The sequence below is a fragment of the Lactuca serriola genome, chromosome 4, assembly GCF_051521515.1.
Source record: "Lactuca serriola cultivar US96UC23 chromosome 4, Lser_US96UC23_V15, whole genome shotgun sequence".
In the NCBI taxonomy this organism is placed as follows: Eukaryota; Viridiplantae; Streptophyta; class Magnoliopsida; order Asterales; family Asteraceae; genus Lactuca; species Lactuca serriola.
Genome location: NC_136411.1, coordinates 31,373,290 through 31,391,109, shown reverse-complemented (window position 1 = coordinate 31,391,109; position 17,820 = coordinate 31,373,290).

Genomic DNA, 17,820 nt, shown 5'->3' with positions numbered 1-17,820 from the left:
AATTTCCTTGTTTTGGTTCATGGAAAAAGTGAAAGATTGTTCGGTTGTGGACATGACTTCTTTCTAATAATTATTTTTTAGAAGGCACATCTATAATTTTGAAGTTCATATATATATATATATATATATATATATATATATATGGCACATTCGCGATAATCTACGTATACCAACCTTAAATCAAGCAACAATTTCTCTTCCAACATTGCAATTATTGACCTCAGACGACTATGTATGATTGTGCTATTAAAATATTAAAACTCTCAGGCACTTCATTCTCAGCTGCATCACATACAATATCCAATTCAATAAAGGTCTTATGCCATGGTTCAAATATCTTTTCCATTAATTACTTGTATGTATCAGCACTAATTTACTTGATTTGGTTCATGGAAATAATGAAAGATTGTTCACTTGTGGACTTGACTTATTTTCGATTTTTTTTTTTGGGTATAAGTCACCTTTAAATCTATTATTGAAGTTCGTGTATATTTCTTACACATTCGCTATACTCTACATGTGGTATCATTTCTTTCATAATTTCTATTAATCCATTGTAACCAATAACAAAATTTAGATTGAAAAGTATAACATGAAACCAAAGAATCTTAGGAACAGACATATAGCTTATGTTCATTAAAGATGATTGTTATTCCATCACCGATGCTAATATTTGTTCCTATGTCTTCCATCACCAATTCTATAAATTGTTTTCATGTCTCCTTGTTTTCAATGAAAAAAATAGTTCATGCATATATGTACATATGATTGTTTGCATCATGTCTAACTGCTAAAAGCAACTCTATTTGACAAACACCCTTAAAAAAGCACCCATCTAGGTTAATTACTTTCATGAAACCCTCTATCCACCCATTATTTACACTCTTGAAACAAACATAGAAATGATTAAAGTAGTTATTTCCAACTTGCATGGAATTAAAAATTTAAAATCTAATTTAATAGTTGAACCAATGTTAGATTTCCCTAATTCCTCTATATAGCTCCACCAATTTTGCATAATGGGCTTCCAAACAACCTTCAAGCTCTACTAAAGCAGCTTTTATGGCTCTTTTACACTACTTCAACACTAGACTTAAAATAAACCTTTACTAAATGTCAGCTTTGTATAATTCTGTCTTGCTTCCAAGGAATTAATTTGAAAACTTCTTTTGTTGGTTATCGATGATGTACAAAGGGAAAACAACAAACATTTTTTTTGAAACTTTTTTGGTCTCCCACAACACATAACTACTCTGAAGTTTGTCATTGGTCTCATAATGCAAATTATGTCTGTTTGCAACTGAGTAACTTGTAAGTAAGCTTCTTAGTTGATCTTTTTATTCAAAGAGCATGCCACAAATTGGTATCATGGTCTCTCAATCTAAGATCGGGCCATTTTCGGATTTATTATTATTTATTTATTTTGTTATTATTATTTTTTCTGCATTTTCAAAATTGCTATTAATAGGCAACACATTAAAAAATGGAACCTCATGGCTAGTGTTGGTTGCTATTTCTCCTTTTTTAAATTTCTTTTTCTATTGGGCAATCATCAAACAAACCATCGTCTTCATACTCTTCAAGTCTTCATACTCAATGTCATCGTCTTCCTCATCTTGTTCATTTATGAAATCTATCCCATCAAGATGAATAATTTCCTCTACAATCAAATCTAGCATGTCCTTGCCAAAATGGTTAATGTATATATAAAAGTGCGACCACCCTTAAATTGTATCCATCAATTATGCATTGTTTGAAATATAAATCTCACATAAGTAACTTCAAGCTTCTTGCCCATGCTTGATTTCCAACAAAGTAATAAAGATTTTGACTAAACAAAATTTCAAACTACCAACCTAATTTATTAATTTGGGATACTCCATTTATTCGAAATCCACATCACTAATTGTTACACACACACCCCATAGGTACGTAATAGATTTGGCACAAAAACCCTCATTGTATTAAGCTTAAACATGTAACATCTGCTTGTCAATATAAATAAATTCACATGTAATGTCCTAAATTTCATACCAAACTTTTTTCATTTTTAAAACGGATGTAAAACATGTTGAATTAGGTTTCTAAGCCAATAACTAAAATAGTATATACTTGAATTATTAGCAAAGTCCTTTTGGGTTGCCCTCAAACCTAGTAATTGAATATGATGACTTTTAGAGAGAGAGAGAAAATGATTTATTGATTTATTATATGATTAATAAATAACAATAAATGAATTGATTAATATGTTATGAAAATAATATATTAATTAGAAATAGTAATATTTAATTAAGAATTAATCAGAAATTAATTAAAATTAATTTTGGGATTAATTAAAAGTGCAAGGGTTAAAGTGTAATTGTTTAATAGTTGAACAAGAGAGGTTCCAGACTCTTTCTTGGAAAGGTGGACGGTTTTTAGGGTATCCAGGGCATCTGGAATATTCCTTGTAGATAAATAGGAAGTTGGATAATTACCAATTTGAACTAATATTATTTTATTCAAATTAGGGTTATTTATGGTTTCCAAGTTACACTATATAAAGGACCCTTGGCCTTGGATTTTTGGCCAATCCTCCTTTACAAGAGATAGCCCAAAATTCCATAATCCCATTTCCTCTCTCTTAAGCCTCCTTGTTGTTGGGGTTAGGTGTGAACCATCAGAGGCATGAGATTTCTAGTGCTAGTTTCCAAGCAACTACTAGAAGGATTGGTTGATTCTTTATTACAACAATCAAGAAGTATGTTTTTCTTCTTTGTTTTTCGAAATTAACTTGGATTATAGGGCTCTTGTTGTTCAATAAAATGTTACTTCAATAGAGTTATGACTAGCTCTAATAGGTTGCATGTACCCTTAAGTGTATAAGGATTTCCGCATTATTGCATGTAAAACCCATCAATGGTATCAGAGCGTGTAGTTGTCTAACAATTGAATGTACATTGCTTGAACTTGAACAAAACCCAAGTGAAGGAAACATAATCGACATTTTGTTGCAACACCACGTCATAGTGTTCTTTTGCCACGACGTGGTGATCTTCGAATCCGCGTCTTTTTCCGTTTGACCACAACGTGGCAATTGTCTGCCATGATGTGGTGGACCCTCAGATAAGCTAAAATTGTTTTTGCTTAATTCATAAATTGATTAGCATAATTACTTTAGATAATGTTTTTTAATTGTATAAAACTGAATAATTATCTTTTTAATCAGATATCCTTATCTTGAATTTATGAATTATCTTTATGTTTTAATTATATTTAATTATTTTATTAATTAAAAGATTAAGATTAAAAACATAATTGGTTTATTTTAAATTAAATTAATTTCAAAAATTTCGAAATTTTAATTTAAACCTAGTATTTTGAAAAGTTTTAAAATATACCTTATATAAATGTGTGTGTGTGTGTGTATATATATATATATATATATATATATATATATATATATAATATTAAAAGTTAATTACTATATGTATAAGATTAGGTCAGTCAGATCGCTAGTATGCCTCATTCACGAAGCTGAACTATAGGGGTGTATAAGGAAACTGCCTATAAAATGGTGGTTGAATGAGTGTCCACTCTCACCCACCGCTTCCTTGTTTGGTGAAGAATTGTTAGCAGAACAGACCTGATAGGACAATAACTTCATAAAGTAACTAAACCATTTTATAAAATCTCACTCTTAGTTACTTTAGAAAAAATGTGAAAAGTATGCTAATCCATAAAATTGTAGATTATACCTTATAGTAGTTAGTGGAGTGCATGTGGTTAATCGACACACTAATAGTAACTATAAAGAGTAATAATGGGCACCTTAAAAATTGTCATTGATTAATGGAGCGTGTGTGGTTAACCAGCACGTTAATATGAGATAATAAATGACATCGAGAGTGTCAAACATATCTGTATGGTTATTCACATCTTGTTTGTGACCCTCGGTATCCCAGTCACAAATAATAGAGCATGATATGATATTAAACATGTCATTGATAAATTCAATGAATCTAAAAAGATCTAGGACTTTCATAGCTCGAAATTGGTAAATTGCTTTTACCTACATTTATAAATTCGCAATAAGATTACGACATCCCTCTTTTTAGTTATAAATTTTCATTTTGGATCCTAGCGTTAATTATTTATTATGGGTTAAAATATTAAGGATTATTCTCATTTAACTAAAACTATTTCTTTTTCTATATAGATTTCTACTCCTGGTGATGCTTCTGCTCCTTCGTCATCTACCCACCAATCGGGTTTTTCCCTATTCTCTATTGTGTCCAAGGTGAACTTTGATGGTACCAACTACAATGATTTGATGTGTAACATTTGGCTCTTCAATTCGAGGGCAAAGAATATGTCCTTGAAGAATTTTTTTTTGAAATCGATGAAGCCAAAGCTACTCCAGAACAACTAGCCTCTTACAAGAAACACTACGATGATGCAACAAAAGTTTTTTACGTCATGGTCGCTATAATGGCTCCTGAGTTGCAAAGTTTCTATGAGGACTACTTTCCCTATGAGATGAACAATGACCTTGTGGAAAAGTACCACAAGAGAGCTCGTTAAGAGAAATATGAAGTGGTCAAGTCTCTCATGGATTTCAAGATGAAAGAAGGAGAGTCTGTGTGCAACCACATGCAGAGAATGCAAAGATACATGGAACACCTTGTTAGGCTAAATATGCATTTTGATGAGGAGTTGGCCATTGACATGGTCTTGAACTCCTTTCCAAGTTGTTATGATTAGTTCATATTGGCTTATTATTTGAACAACACAGAAACCACATTGGCCCAACTCCACAACTTGCTACAGACTACTGAGTTGGGAATGAAGGGAAAGAATCCAACCCCTTCTAATGCTCATGTTCTCGCCATTGGTATAGGAAAATGGAAGAAGATGAAGGTTGCTCCCAAAGATAACTATAAGAACAAGGCCCAAGTCGGGTCATTTAGCAATAACCCAAATGCAAGGCCCAACTCAGACATTCCAATTGCTAGTGACCCAAAAGAGGCCACTTGTTACTATTGCAATAACAAGGGTCATTAGAAGAGGAGCTGCCCCAAGTAACTTCAAGACATCAAGGATGGCAAGGTGAAACCATCATCATTAGGTATATAGACTATTCAAACTAATAACTCACAATCTACTCGTTCGTGGGTCCTTGATACATGATGCAGTTTTTTACATTTGTTTTGATTTGCAGGGACTAAAAGAAAGAGAAGAGGTGGTGCGTAGGAGGATGAATCTAATCATGGGAAATAGTTGAGCTTCTCCTTTTACCAATACTGGCACTTATCATCTTGTGCTTAGTAGTGAAGTTAGTTTAGATTTCATAGATTGTTGTTATCTGTCAAAAATGATGCGAAACATTATTTCATTTCATGCATTGTTCTGTAACGCCCGTGTTTCTGGGCCAGACATTAATGATTATGTAATATTCTAGGTTAACCTTTGTAACCCGTCTTGAAATTAAAAAAGATGTATTATTTGAGTATTATGTGTTTTGTGCTTAATTGTGTGACGTAAATGAATTAGGGATAAAAATAAGCGTCAAAATGAAATGTTAGATAATCCTGATATCTATGAAGGATGTGATAGTGGTCGTGACGAGGTTTCCGAATATATAAAGAATGTTGAAATCCGAGTTATAACGAAGAAGTTATGACCTGTCGAAGTTTCGCGACAAAACCGACACGACGCTGAATGACGTAAAATACGAATTTAAGATAGAGCGATATCTAGCCTTAGTGATCTAAACAAAATTCATAGAATATGTTAAACCGAGAGCGTACATAAAAAGAACGTCTAAATCTGACTTCGTATGAGGAAGTTATGATTTTTTGAAGTTTCGACTTAGCAGTATGCAGCCCAAATATCGAAATAGAGATCGAGTGATATTTGGCCGAAACAATCTAAACGAGAATCGAAGATCTCGTTGATAATAGTGCAACAATAAGAAGATAGACGAAAACGAAGTTCAGATGAAGGAGTTATGAATTTCGAACAGAGTTTTCCTGTCCCTGCCTTCTAAAAATAATATATTAATAATATATTAAATTTAAATTCAAAATTAGCCAACAGAGTCTAAATGAGAGTCGTAGAGCATAATCTCACCTATGCGTGGATATAAAGAACGTAGAAAACGGAGCTCGTATGTGAAAGTTATGAATTTCTGAAGTTCGGGGCGCGAACCCCAAAGCTGTGTCAGAGTTCATGATGTGAAAATAGTGTTCACGACGTGAATTGAATTCTGATGCCTTCTGGAGCCTGACAGACACAAGTTGCGATGACGCACCTGATGATGACTGAACTCACGACGTGAATCCAAAAAATCAGCCCTATAAATAGAAATCGAAGGACAGCGGATTTAGGTTGCTACTTTATCACTCTCTCACTCCCAATACCCTCTCTAAGCCCTATTTTAACCCCCGAAGCCCCGGTATCATCCCGAGACTTGAAGCAAGTCCCGAAGCCTGAAGATCCCAAGAAGAAAAGAGTTTCTGAGCCGAAGCTCTGCCTGCGAGAAGCCCGGTGTGCGAAGTGATCCCGGTTTCACCGAAGAAGTACTACTCTTAGAGCCGTAGTGTTATCCGATCATCTTCTGATCAAGTGAGTGTGTAGTTACTTTCTTCTAACACATAGATATGAAGTATCTCTATAAGAATACGTGCTATGTGTTGCATATTATCTGTTATCTGGTTTGAGTATTGAATGGATATATTATACATGATTTAAAGTTATATATATATATATATATATATATATATATATATATTATCTACTAAAATGTCTGGGTAAAGCATGGGTAGATAGTTGATGTGTGATAAAATGATGAGAGACCTCGATGTTGTTGTTGTTGATCTAGTCATCTAGCGGAGTATGGATGACGACCACAGACTCTTTCTAGACAGTCCTGTGGAACGCTAGCAAGCTCATAACCTGTAGGTGTTGTGAACGATGTGTTCACCGGTGTACTCTGTCCCTCTCATGGTTGCCTTTAGGACTTTTATTGCTAAGGAAACCCCTTGCAGTAATGTCCATCCCGATGAAAATCCTAGATTAGATCCCTTGTAATAGATGTTGTTTTAGGGACGTAAAGTGAGGATAACGAGAATGGGTAATCGGGTTATTGTTGGTTGGTGAATTAAATATAATTATTTATTATGGGTTGAAAACCCTATATGCTCACCAGGCACCCAAGCCTGACCCACTCGGTTTTATTTGTATAACAGGAAGTGGCGCGAGGGCATAAGATGGATGAATCATCAAGTTATTTTGTTTATAAGCCTATAGTTGTGTATAATTGTTGTATGGCTTGTAATATGTCGTTTATGCTTTTTGGTCTGTATCGGAACATGACATCCTGAGTTTTGATTATATAATGAAAATACATTTCTTTATGAAATGCTTTGGTAAATATTATTTTATCATATTTTGTTTTTTGGAACAAATTCCACAACTCATTTAAATCAAAAAGATTTACTCTGAAATTATTTTAAAAGCATAAATGAAACCGGTCTTTTCTGGCCGAGGTTTTGGGGATGTCACATGTTCAGACAAGGTTTTCGTTATTCATTTAATGATTTAAATGGTTCAATTTTGGTTTATAAAAATGGTGTTTTTATATTTGAAGCTTTACCTTTTAATGGTATGTATGAAACTGTGACTTGCGTTGATAGCTTAGGCAATAGTGTATTTCACATTGATTCATCTTATTGTTTATGCAATGCATGGTTGTGGCATTATCGTCTTGGGCACATTAACAAGAAATGCATCGCCCAAATCCAAAAGGATGGAGTCTTGGAATCATTTGACCTAAGGCCAAATGATGAATGTGAATCTTGTCTTTTGGGCAAGATGAAAAAATCACCTTTTAGTGGAACTTGTGAAATAGGTGAAGGTTTGTTGGACCTCATACACACAGATCTGTGTGGACCCTTCAGATCCACCACAAGGGATGCTAATCGATTTTTTCTAACATTTACGGATGATTATAGTAGGTATGGTTATATCTATTTGATCAAAGATAAATAATAAACCTTTGAAAAGTTCAAAGAGTTTAAAAATGAAGTCGAGAATCAATTAGGTAGGAAGATAAAGACGCTTCAGTAGATAGAGGAGGAAAGTATTTTAGTATCAAGTTCCACGACTACCTCAAGGAATGTGGAATAGTTTCACAAATGACTCCTCCTAGAACACCACAACTTAATGGTGTGGCTGAGAGGAGCAATCAAACTTTTTGGACATGGTTTTTTTCATGATGAGTCGAGCCACTCTTCACATTTGCTTCTAGAGGTATGCCTTAGAGATAGCCGCCTATATCCTCAATCTTATCCTAACTAAAAAGGTTGTCAAAATACCTCACAAGATGTGGACGGGGAAAGTTCCCTCGTTAGCACATATCAAAGTATGGGGTTGTGAAGCTTTCGTTAGATGAGAGACTCATGACAAGTTAGAAGACAAAAGTGAGAGTTGTATTTTCATTGGCTACCCACAAAAGTCCTTTAGATACTTGCTCTACAAACCTAGTGAAAACATGGTCTTTGTAGCACGAAGATGAGTCTTTTGCAAGAAAGCTCATATGTAAAGAGGACAGTGGGAGCATAATTGACCTTGAAGAGATTTAAGAGCCAACCAATGAAGAAACCTTAGAAGACACTAGCACTCAACCAGAGGAAGAAATTCCAGTTGACCTATTTGAAAATTCATTACCTCTTCGTTGTTCCAGTAAAGTTAGCAGGCCACCAATGTTCTATGGTTTCCATATAATGCCAGATGGTGATACGTTTATTAGTGATTAAACACTGATAAATTTGGATGATCTAGCTAACTACAAGGAAGTGATGGTAGGCCTTAAGGCTGGCGAATGGAAAGAGGAAATGGACAACGAGATCAAGTCCATGTATGAGAACCAAGTTTGGAATTTGGTTGATCAAGAACTTGGTCGAAAGACAGTTGGTTGCAAATGGATCTTCATGAAGAACACTGACATGGATGGAAATTTACACACATTCAAGGAACAACTGGTTATGAAGGGCTTTACTCAAACCCCATGGATTTTCTATGATGAGACCTTCTCAACGGTAGCCAAGATAAAATCTATTAGGATAATGCTCGCCATAACTGCTTTTCATGATTATGAAATTTGGCATATAGATGTCAAAACTGCTTTCCTTAATGGGAAGTTGGTTGAAGATGTTTACATGAGTCAGCCAAAGGGCTTTGTTGATGAAAAGTTTCACAATAGAGTGTGTAAGCTTGAGAAATCCATTTGTGCATTGAAACAAGCATCTTGCAGCTGGAATCTTTGCTTCCATGAGAAAGTCAAAGATGTGTCCTGTGTATGTCAAGGCTAGTGGGAGTATAGTAAGATTTTTGGTATTGTATGTTGATGACATACTACTTATAGGAAACGAAGTTCCAACCTTGCAAGAAGTAAAGTATTGGCTTGGAAAGTGTTTGCTATGAAGGATCTAGGAGAGGCAACTTATATTCTTGGGATAATAATTTTGAGTGATAGAAAGAAAGACTAATTGGACTTAGTCAAAGTACATACTTGGACAAAGTACTAAACGGTTTAGTATGGAAAATTCCAAGAAAGGAGAGCCACCGATTCAGAGCAATGACAAATTGAATAAGACTCAAAGAACTAGTATGGATGAAGATATAGCTTCTATGAGTCAAGTCCCTTATGCTTCGGCTATAGGATCGATCATGTACGCTATGACATGTATTCGCCCTGACGTGTCCTTTGCTTTAAGCATGGTTAGTCGTTATCAGGGAAATCCTGGTAGAGCTCATTGGACAACAGTAAAGAACATTCTCAAGTATCTGTGAAGGACAAAGGATATGATTCTAGTCTTTGGTGGTAGTGATACGTTGAGAGTGACTGGGTATACTGACGCTAGCTTTCAAACAGATAGAGACAATTTTCATTCTCAATCTGGCTGGGTGTTCACATTAAATAGTGGAGTAGTTACTTAGAAAATTTCCAAGCAAGACACAGTCGCTGATTCTACTTGTGAATCAGAGTACATAGTGGAAAGTGAAGCATCAAAGGAAGCGGCTTGGCTGAAAACCTTTATTAGAGATCTTGGAGTAATTCGAACCATTTAGGAGCCTATAGAACTTTTCTGTGATAATGAAGGATCCATTGCTTTGACCAAAGAATCGAGAGCTCATGGTAAATCAATACATATCAACATAAAGTACCATTATATCATACATAGAGTAGAAGAAGGTCATCTCATAGTGAATAAAGTTTCATCAGAAGAGAATCCTGCAGATACTATTACAAAGGCTATGAGTAGGATTAAGAATAGTCGGCATGTTAGGAGCATTGGTTTGAGAGATTATATTAGTTTTAGTAGTTAGATGATTAGGTTGAAACTTGTAACAAAAATAAATGTAATTGATATTTGGTGATTAAATAATAGAGACTGTTTATGAGTCTGTTTACTGTCTTTGTCAATTATTTATTCTTGTGTTTTGTTTTTCATGTTTTACTTCCCGAATAATTTAATTATTTAACTTCCACAGTCACTCATACCTTGGGAAGTAAGTAGTGAATTAAGACTGTCATGAATTAGATTGTAGATTGTCTAAGGAGGTTAGACATAAAAATTATATTGCTACAACATTCATGAGTACTTAGAAATGGAGATTTAAGTATTAGATAAACCCATACTTAGAAAATTACTTCATGGATTATATCATGAGTAATTATGAGATGATAATATCTTATATTCTTGAAACATCGATATATGAGTTGTAATTTACAAGTCACTTGTGCATTGGTGTTGCGAAAACGCGTCAGCAACATGATGTTATAAAACGTAGTATCATGTATGATTTGATAAGTAAAGGATACAAGCATATGAGTCGAAGTTTATTCGTTCTTTCTGCCCTAACGAGAAATGCGATATTTTTGGGCCCCTAGGTGATTTGGTGTTGACTTATAGTGTTAGGCCCGACCATGACTCAATTGATGTTTTCAACTTGAAGCCTTATGTCGTCAGCACAAATTAGGAAATCGGGAAACAAATCTTGGACGATGAGATTGATTCTAATCCATGTATCATGTGTGTATGCTATCTAGTAGAAGGGATGAATATTTGATCACTTATCTTACGACCAATGCATGTTTAGTTCAGAGTTTGGTAGTTGTTATAGAAGCACTCAGTGTTGTTTAATTTAGAAGTTATACTGGTAATTGTAGTTATAGGCTTATCCAAGTGGGAGACTATTGGATTAAGTGTCTAAGTCAATAACTGAATTACTATATACTTGAATTATTATGAAAGTCCTTTTGGGTTGCTTTCAAACCTAGTAATTGAATAGGATGACTTTTAGAGATAGAGATTGATTTATTGATTTATTATATGATTAATAAATAAAAATAAATAAATTTATTAGCATTTTATGAAAATAATATATTAATTAGAAATTGTAATATTTAATCAAGAATTAATAAGAAATTAATTAGAATTAATTTTTGGATTAATTAAAAGTGTAATTGTTCAATAGTTGAACAAGAGAGGTTCTAGAACCTTCCTTGGAAGGGGTGGATGGTTTTTAGGGTATTCCAGGGCATTTGGAACATTCCTTACAAATAAATAGGAAGTTGGATAATTACCAATTTGAATTAATATTATTTTATTCAAATTAGGGTTATCTAGGGTTTCCAAGTTATACTATATAAAGGACCCTTGGCCTTGGATTTTTGGCCACTCCTCCTTTACAAGAGATAGCCGATAACTCCATCATCGCATTTCCTCTCTCTTAAGCCTCTTTGTTTCTAGGGTTGGGTGTGAACCATCAGAGGCACAAGATTTCTGGTGCTAGTTTCCAAGCAACTACAAGAAGGATTGGTTGATTGTTTATTACAACAATCAAGAGGTATGTTTTTATTCTATGTTTTTCGAAATTACCTAGGGTTATAGGGTTCTTTTTGTTTAATAAAATGTTACTTCAATAAAGTTATGACTAGATCTAATAGGTTGCATGTACCATTAAGTCTATAATGATTTATCCGCGTTATTACATGTAAAACCCATCAAAACATACCATTATTTCATAAAATCGTAACATTTACTTATTTGATAACGTAAACCTGTGTAATCAATTCATAAGTGCGGAACATTTCAAAATCATAAAAGCAGATGTGATGCAATCATTTAAACTTAAAACAGTAAGCACTAAGTTTAGTGAGTTCCTCAAGATACCACATGCATCACAGAATATAGGGTCGTGCCCTAAATAATGAACCTCGTCCAGATAATGGGCCCCGCCCGGAGTAATTGGACCCCGTCCATATATTGGGTCCCACCCAAATAATTGGACCCCATCCAGATATTAGGCCCACCCAAAATACAATAAACAAACATATAAGCATGAGTCACAAAGACAACAAGCATACCGACTCACCTAAACTAAACAGAAGAAGTTCAACAGCAACCCCAACAACAAAATAGCAAACTGAAGTTATGTAATACCAAATTGAGACTATTCCGTAGTCAAGTACTTAATCCAACTAAAGTTTGACAAAAAGTCAAACTGGTCAAAATTCAATGGTTGACCCATCACACTGTGGCCAACCTCATGACCATGTCAAGGCAACAAGGCGATAAAATAGACACGACTGAAACCTATAACCGCATCGTAACCTACTCATTATGCCGTTGGGAGTGCCCCACACCAACTTAATGAATTAAGCATTTAACGACTAAGTCCAAAGCCCTAAAGCTCATATTTGATTATTCTAATGATTTTCATGGATAAAGTTTCCAACTTTATCCATTCCAAAGGCTCAAAACATCAAGATATCTAACCATAACTCTCAAAGGGACCAAAAATATCACAAAGACCATGCATGAAACTCAAATGAAGATGAAGTCTAGATCTTAGCACCACAATGGGTCTACAACACTTAAAGGCTCAACCTTTACCCTGGAGTTATCCAAACTCCAACTCAAATCCATCAAAAGGGTCAAAATAAGCATATAAACCAAGACCCATAAAGTTAAGCTTGAAGACTTATAGAGGTCCAACATGGATAAAGTAGGCTGGCTTCTTCAAGGATCAAGTTCCCACAATCAATCTTGCAAGTAACAACACCAAATCAAACCAAAAAGCTACAAAATAGATGAAAGGAGAGGGAAAAGGCTCAAAGTTGTGAAAGGGATGCTAGGGTTTACTCCCAAGGAGCTCTTAATGTGATGAAGGCTGTAAAAGTGACCTAAAATTCGGAACGAGGCCTTTAAATACAATGTAAAACCTAATTTTATGGGCTTGGGTTGCACAGTTCACCACGTTGTGGAGACCTTCTCACCACGTCGTGATGATGAGTTTCACTTATTCCATATCAACTTCAAACAGTCATAACTTATTCATTCCAAGTCCGTTTTTAGTAATCTTTATATGAACACGAAGGTATTAACAAGCCCCACAATTATATATAAATACTTTTGACTTAATAAATACCGAATTTAATTCATTAATACATGTAAAGAGTCCAAAATATCACTTTTCCCATTTTACCCCTTGGCTCCAATTCACATTTTCAGGGGCTTAAATCACTCAAACAACATTATCAACATCTAATAAGGCCTAAAATTTATTCCTTTGAAGCCCAAAACCTTTACTCATTACGATCCAATATCCATAAATTAGAAACATCATGAAAACTGGATGTTACATGACACTTAATGCCTGGAAATATATGGTTTCAAAAGTTTTTTTTAGCCAAGTTATGCACCTATCGTGTAATTTGTAGTGATGCTTTTACCCTTCAATGTTCAAAATTATTTCCTTGTTGGAGATGTGAGAGTCTTTTTTAATTTTTTCTGATACCCTCCCAAGTGACGAAGTCCCAATAAGCTATGCCATCTTCCATGTAGATGTAATCGGGTATAACTGATCATAACGACCATTTAGGACAAAAGTATCAGGATAAATGACCTTCTAAAACTTAAATTAATTTTAGTTAAATAATGAAAACAAAACCAAAAGTTATGTGACAAATTGTGACCTTAACCCTAAAAATAATTAAGAAAAATTGATGGAAGTATGGTGTGGGGGCCACATGGATGAAGAAAGCACGTGAATAATTAATAGAAGATTAAAAAATTTTAGTAGTCATCCTTACCTAACTATTAGTGTGTGTGTGTATATATATATATATACATATATATATATATATATATATATATATATATATATATATATATATATATATATAAAACTAGGTTTATATGCAAATGACATCTATTGTTTGAACATATAACTAAATCTAGTGCGTAGGATTAAAAAGATCAATGATTTTGATAAAGATGAACATAAAATGTAACTACTTTGAATATTATTAAATAGTTTATTAAGAAACAATTATATAATGGTCACTAATACATTTTAGTATGAGATAAAAAGGACGCTAATTATATTTTAGGGAACTCGTTCCAATTCACAAATAAAAAAGTCTAATCTTGGATTTTAGGTAAATAATCGAATTAAATATTTCTAAGTCGATTACATGAGAAACCTTTAAAAAAATACACAGTTTTTAAAGAATAACGAGAAAAACTACTACATCTAATCTTGGATTTTAGGTAAATAATCGAATTAAATATTGGTGCGAGATGATGATGATGAGTTAGTAGTGGTGGAGTTGGTTGATGGTGAGTCGATGGTTGTATAGGATGTGTGAGATGATGATGGTGGCCTGTTATGAAGAAGAAATGAGAAAAGAAGGTGATAATATCTAGGGTAACTTTTAATTAGCTAACATTATAGGATTGATTAAATCTTATTATTCAATTTATAACTTATACTACTATTATTTCCATATTCAGATTTTTAGATCAATATGCATGATTGGGTTATACATTGATACAATATTACTGATATATATATATATATATATATATATATATATATATATATATATATATATATATATATGGTTTAAAGTGTTTGTGAGTTTGTGATTTTCTGATGTAAGAGATACAAATGTATGTTAAAATACATATTTTGATGTATCAAGCATAAATTTTGTAAGTAGAAGGGTGGAAGTGATAGAAGCTGGCCGGTGAGCAACTTGGAGTTAAGAAAATTAAATTCATAATTTTTCTACGTGAAAAATGTGAGAACAGAAATAGTAAACTTGTGAATCAATGAATGGAATTATGAGATTGAAACTAATTACTTGTAAGAATAGACGTGAAGGTTTGTGTGTATGAGCACTAATAGATTAATGAGCAAAAAGAGTCGTGGTTAGGTGCGACATTTAGAATGAATGTGAAGTAATTAGATGTGATACTTCACCAAGAATGTATAAGAAAGTTAAAAAAGTGGTAGTGTAATCACCTATGGAGTTAAAGTAGCACGGTGGAAGTGTAGTGGGTTTGTAACCTACTCAAAAAGATATGGTTAAAAATTGTGCTAGTTTATAACCATACTTGTGAGAAAAATAAAGAAAAAATAAGTGTATACTTATGGTTGTGCAAAATGGGACAAAAAGATAAAAGGTAGTGTTAACTGTTCAATGTGATTGCATAAGAGTAGATATGGTAGTAGATGTCCCATATCATCCATTGTGAATAGATTGATGAAGAGAGTTCACCAATTTCATTGAAAATGCAAGGGAATATAAAGTAGATTGCTATTTTGGGTAATAATAGTTAAAGAAGAAAACAACCATACAAATGAGCCATATCATGAGAGAATGATTATGGAAGTTAAGGAAACATTCTAAGGACAAAACCTCTTTAAGGAAGGGAGATTGTAAGAACCCGAAATTGAGAGACATTTGACTTTGGGTGAATAATTAACCGAAAGGGAAAATTGGACATTTATAGGAATTTCATGAATTGAGAAGTTGTAACTTCATGAATTAAGATGAGATAAGTCTAAGTCACATTTATAAGATGAACTAAGTGAGTTCAAGAGAAGAAATACAAGAGATGATGCGTTTTTGCTATAAAGGTTCAAATGGGAATTTTATGATTTTTTAGGTCAAGTTCATGACTTAATAGATTAAGAACCACAATAATTCTATCATAAGTGAATTAATGGAGATGTATAATTCATCCCTACCTTCATGTGTATATAAAGATCATAGAAAACGGATTTAGAACTAAGAAGATATGCATGTTAGGAGATTTGAAGAAAGTTGTCCCCAAAGTTTTAATGGAATCAACTAAGGGTCAGCTGTAATGTAGCTACCACAACATGATGAATATTTTTCAATGGTTTGGTCCTCAGGATGGTGATTTGGACGAAATCCTCGTCGTAAGTAGAGGGCAACGTACTTTCCCACGAACTGGTATTATGGGGTAGCACATCGTGGTGGTGAGAGTAGGATGCTATATGAGAACGGCACCACGACTCGGTCAGAGAGAGAATACAACCTAAGAGAATGCACCACGATGCGGTAACTACTATACCATGATGCGTTTTCGCAATCAGAACATAGGTTATAACTTGCTAAGAGCTCATTCTCGATCCATTCTTTCCCAAATTCGATGGAGAGATGAGATGGGGAGATTATGATGCAAAGAAGGTACCAATAGGAGCTAGAGATGGAGGATTGCAAGGATTAAAATCCTCTTTTCCTTGAGGTAATGATTTCTCCTTTATATTAAGCCTTGAGCTTAATTGGTGAAATTGCTAGATTGGTTAGATTGTTTGAGTTGTTAGGATTATAAGTCAATTATGATGTTATTGAGAGTCTTTAGAAACTTTATACAAGCTTTGTATTAGATTTCCATGGTGAAATCCATTTATATGAAGGAAGTTATGGTTTCAAACCCTAGCTAGCGAAGAAGATGAATTGAAGTAGTAGAGATTAGAGTGTAATGAATTAGGCAGTATGAGATGCTTAATTAATTGGGTAATATAGAATTTGAGGTAGAAGATAAAATGTGAGAATTGTGATAAATTAAGTGATCAATCAAGTAAGGAGAGTAGTTAAGATTTTAATAGGCTAAGACAAGCTCTAGGGAGCTTGGTATGTTATATGAATAGACCTTGAGCAAAAAAGAAGGATCAAGATGCATCAATTGTTTTTGTTATTATGTATGTATATTTGTATGTTAATGGTATTGTGTCAAATGCCCACAAGATAATAGGTAACGATAAATGTGATTACATAAGTTGTAATATTGTAAATGATTATGTATGCATGCTTAGATGTTAAAGGTATTATGTTTAATTACTATAGACTAATGGATGAAGATAGAGTATGGTTATATGAATTATAACCTTATAGATGATTATGTGTGTATAGGTAGATGTTAGTGGTATTTGTGTTAAATACTCGTAATTTATTAGATGGAAGATAGAGGATGAAAGTGTGATTATATGTAGTAGTCTCATGATGAATAACTATAAGATGTTAGATGAAGATAGATGATGATGATATATTTATAATCATGTAAATGATCATGTATGTATGTTTAGAGTATGTATGTATGGTAGAGATATAATATGTATGTATGGTTGAGATAGAGTAATAGCTTGTTTTATTTACTTCTTTTATGTAGTTTATTTTAGCATTTTAGCCTTTTGTGGTTATTACATTGCATATTCTATCCATTCTTTATCTTGGATCGTATCGACTGCTTTCTCTTTTGCATAATGTCTTTTGTAGGTTTTTAGAGTCTCGTTGGGGTTGCAGATAAGCTTTTTGCTAAGTTGCTGGGCTTTGTGGGATTTCGAGGAGTTATTGGTTTTTCGAATTCATTTTGGAAGAATTAGGCTTGATGTGTAGAAGACTTGGATTGGTCATGGACTCTTGAAGATGGGCTTAGACTATCGATTTTGATG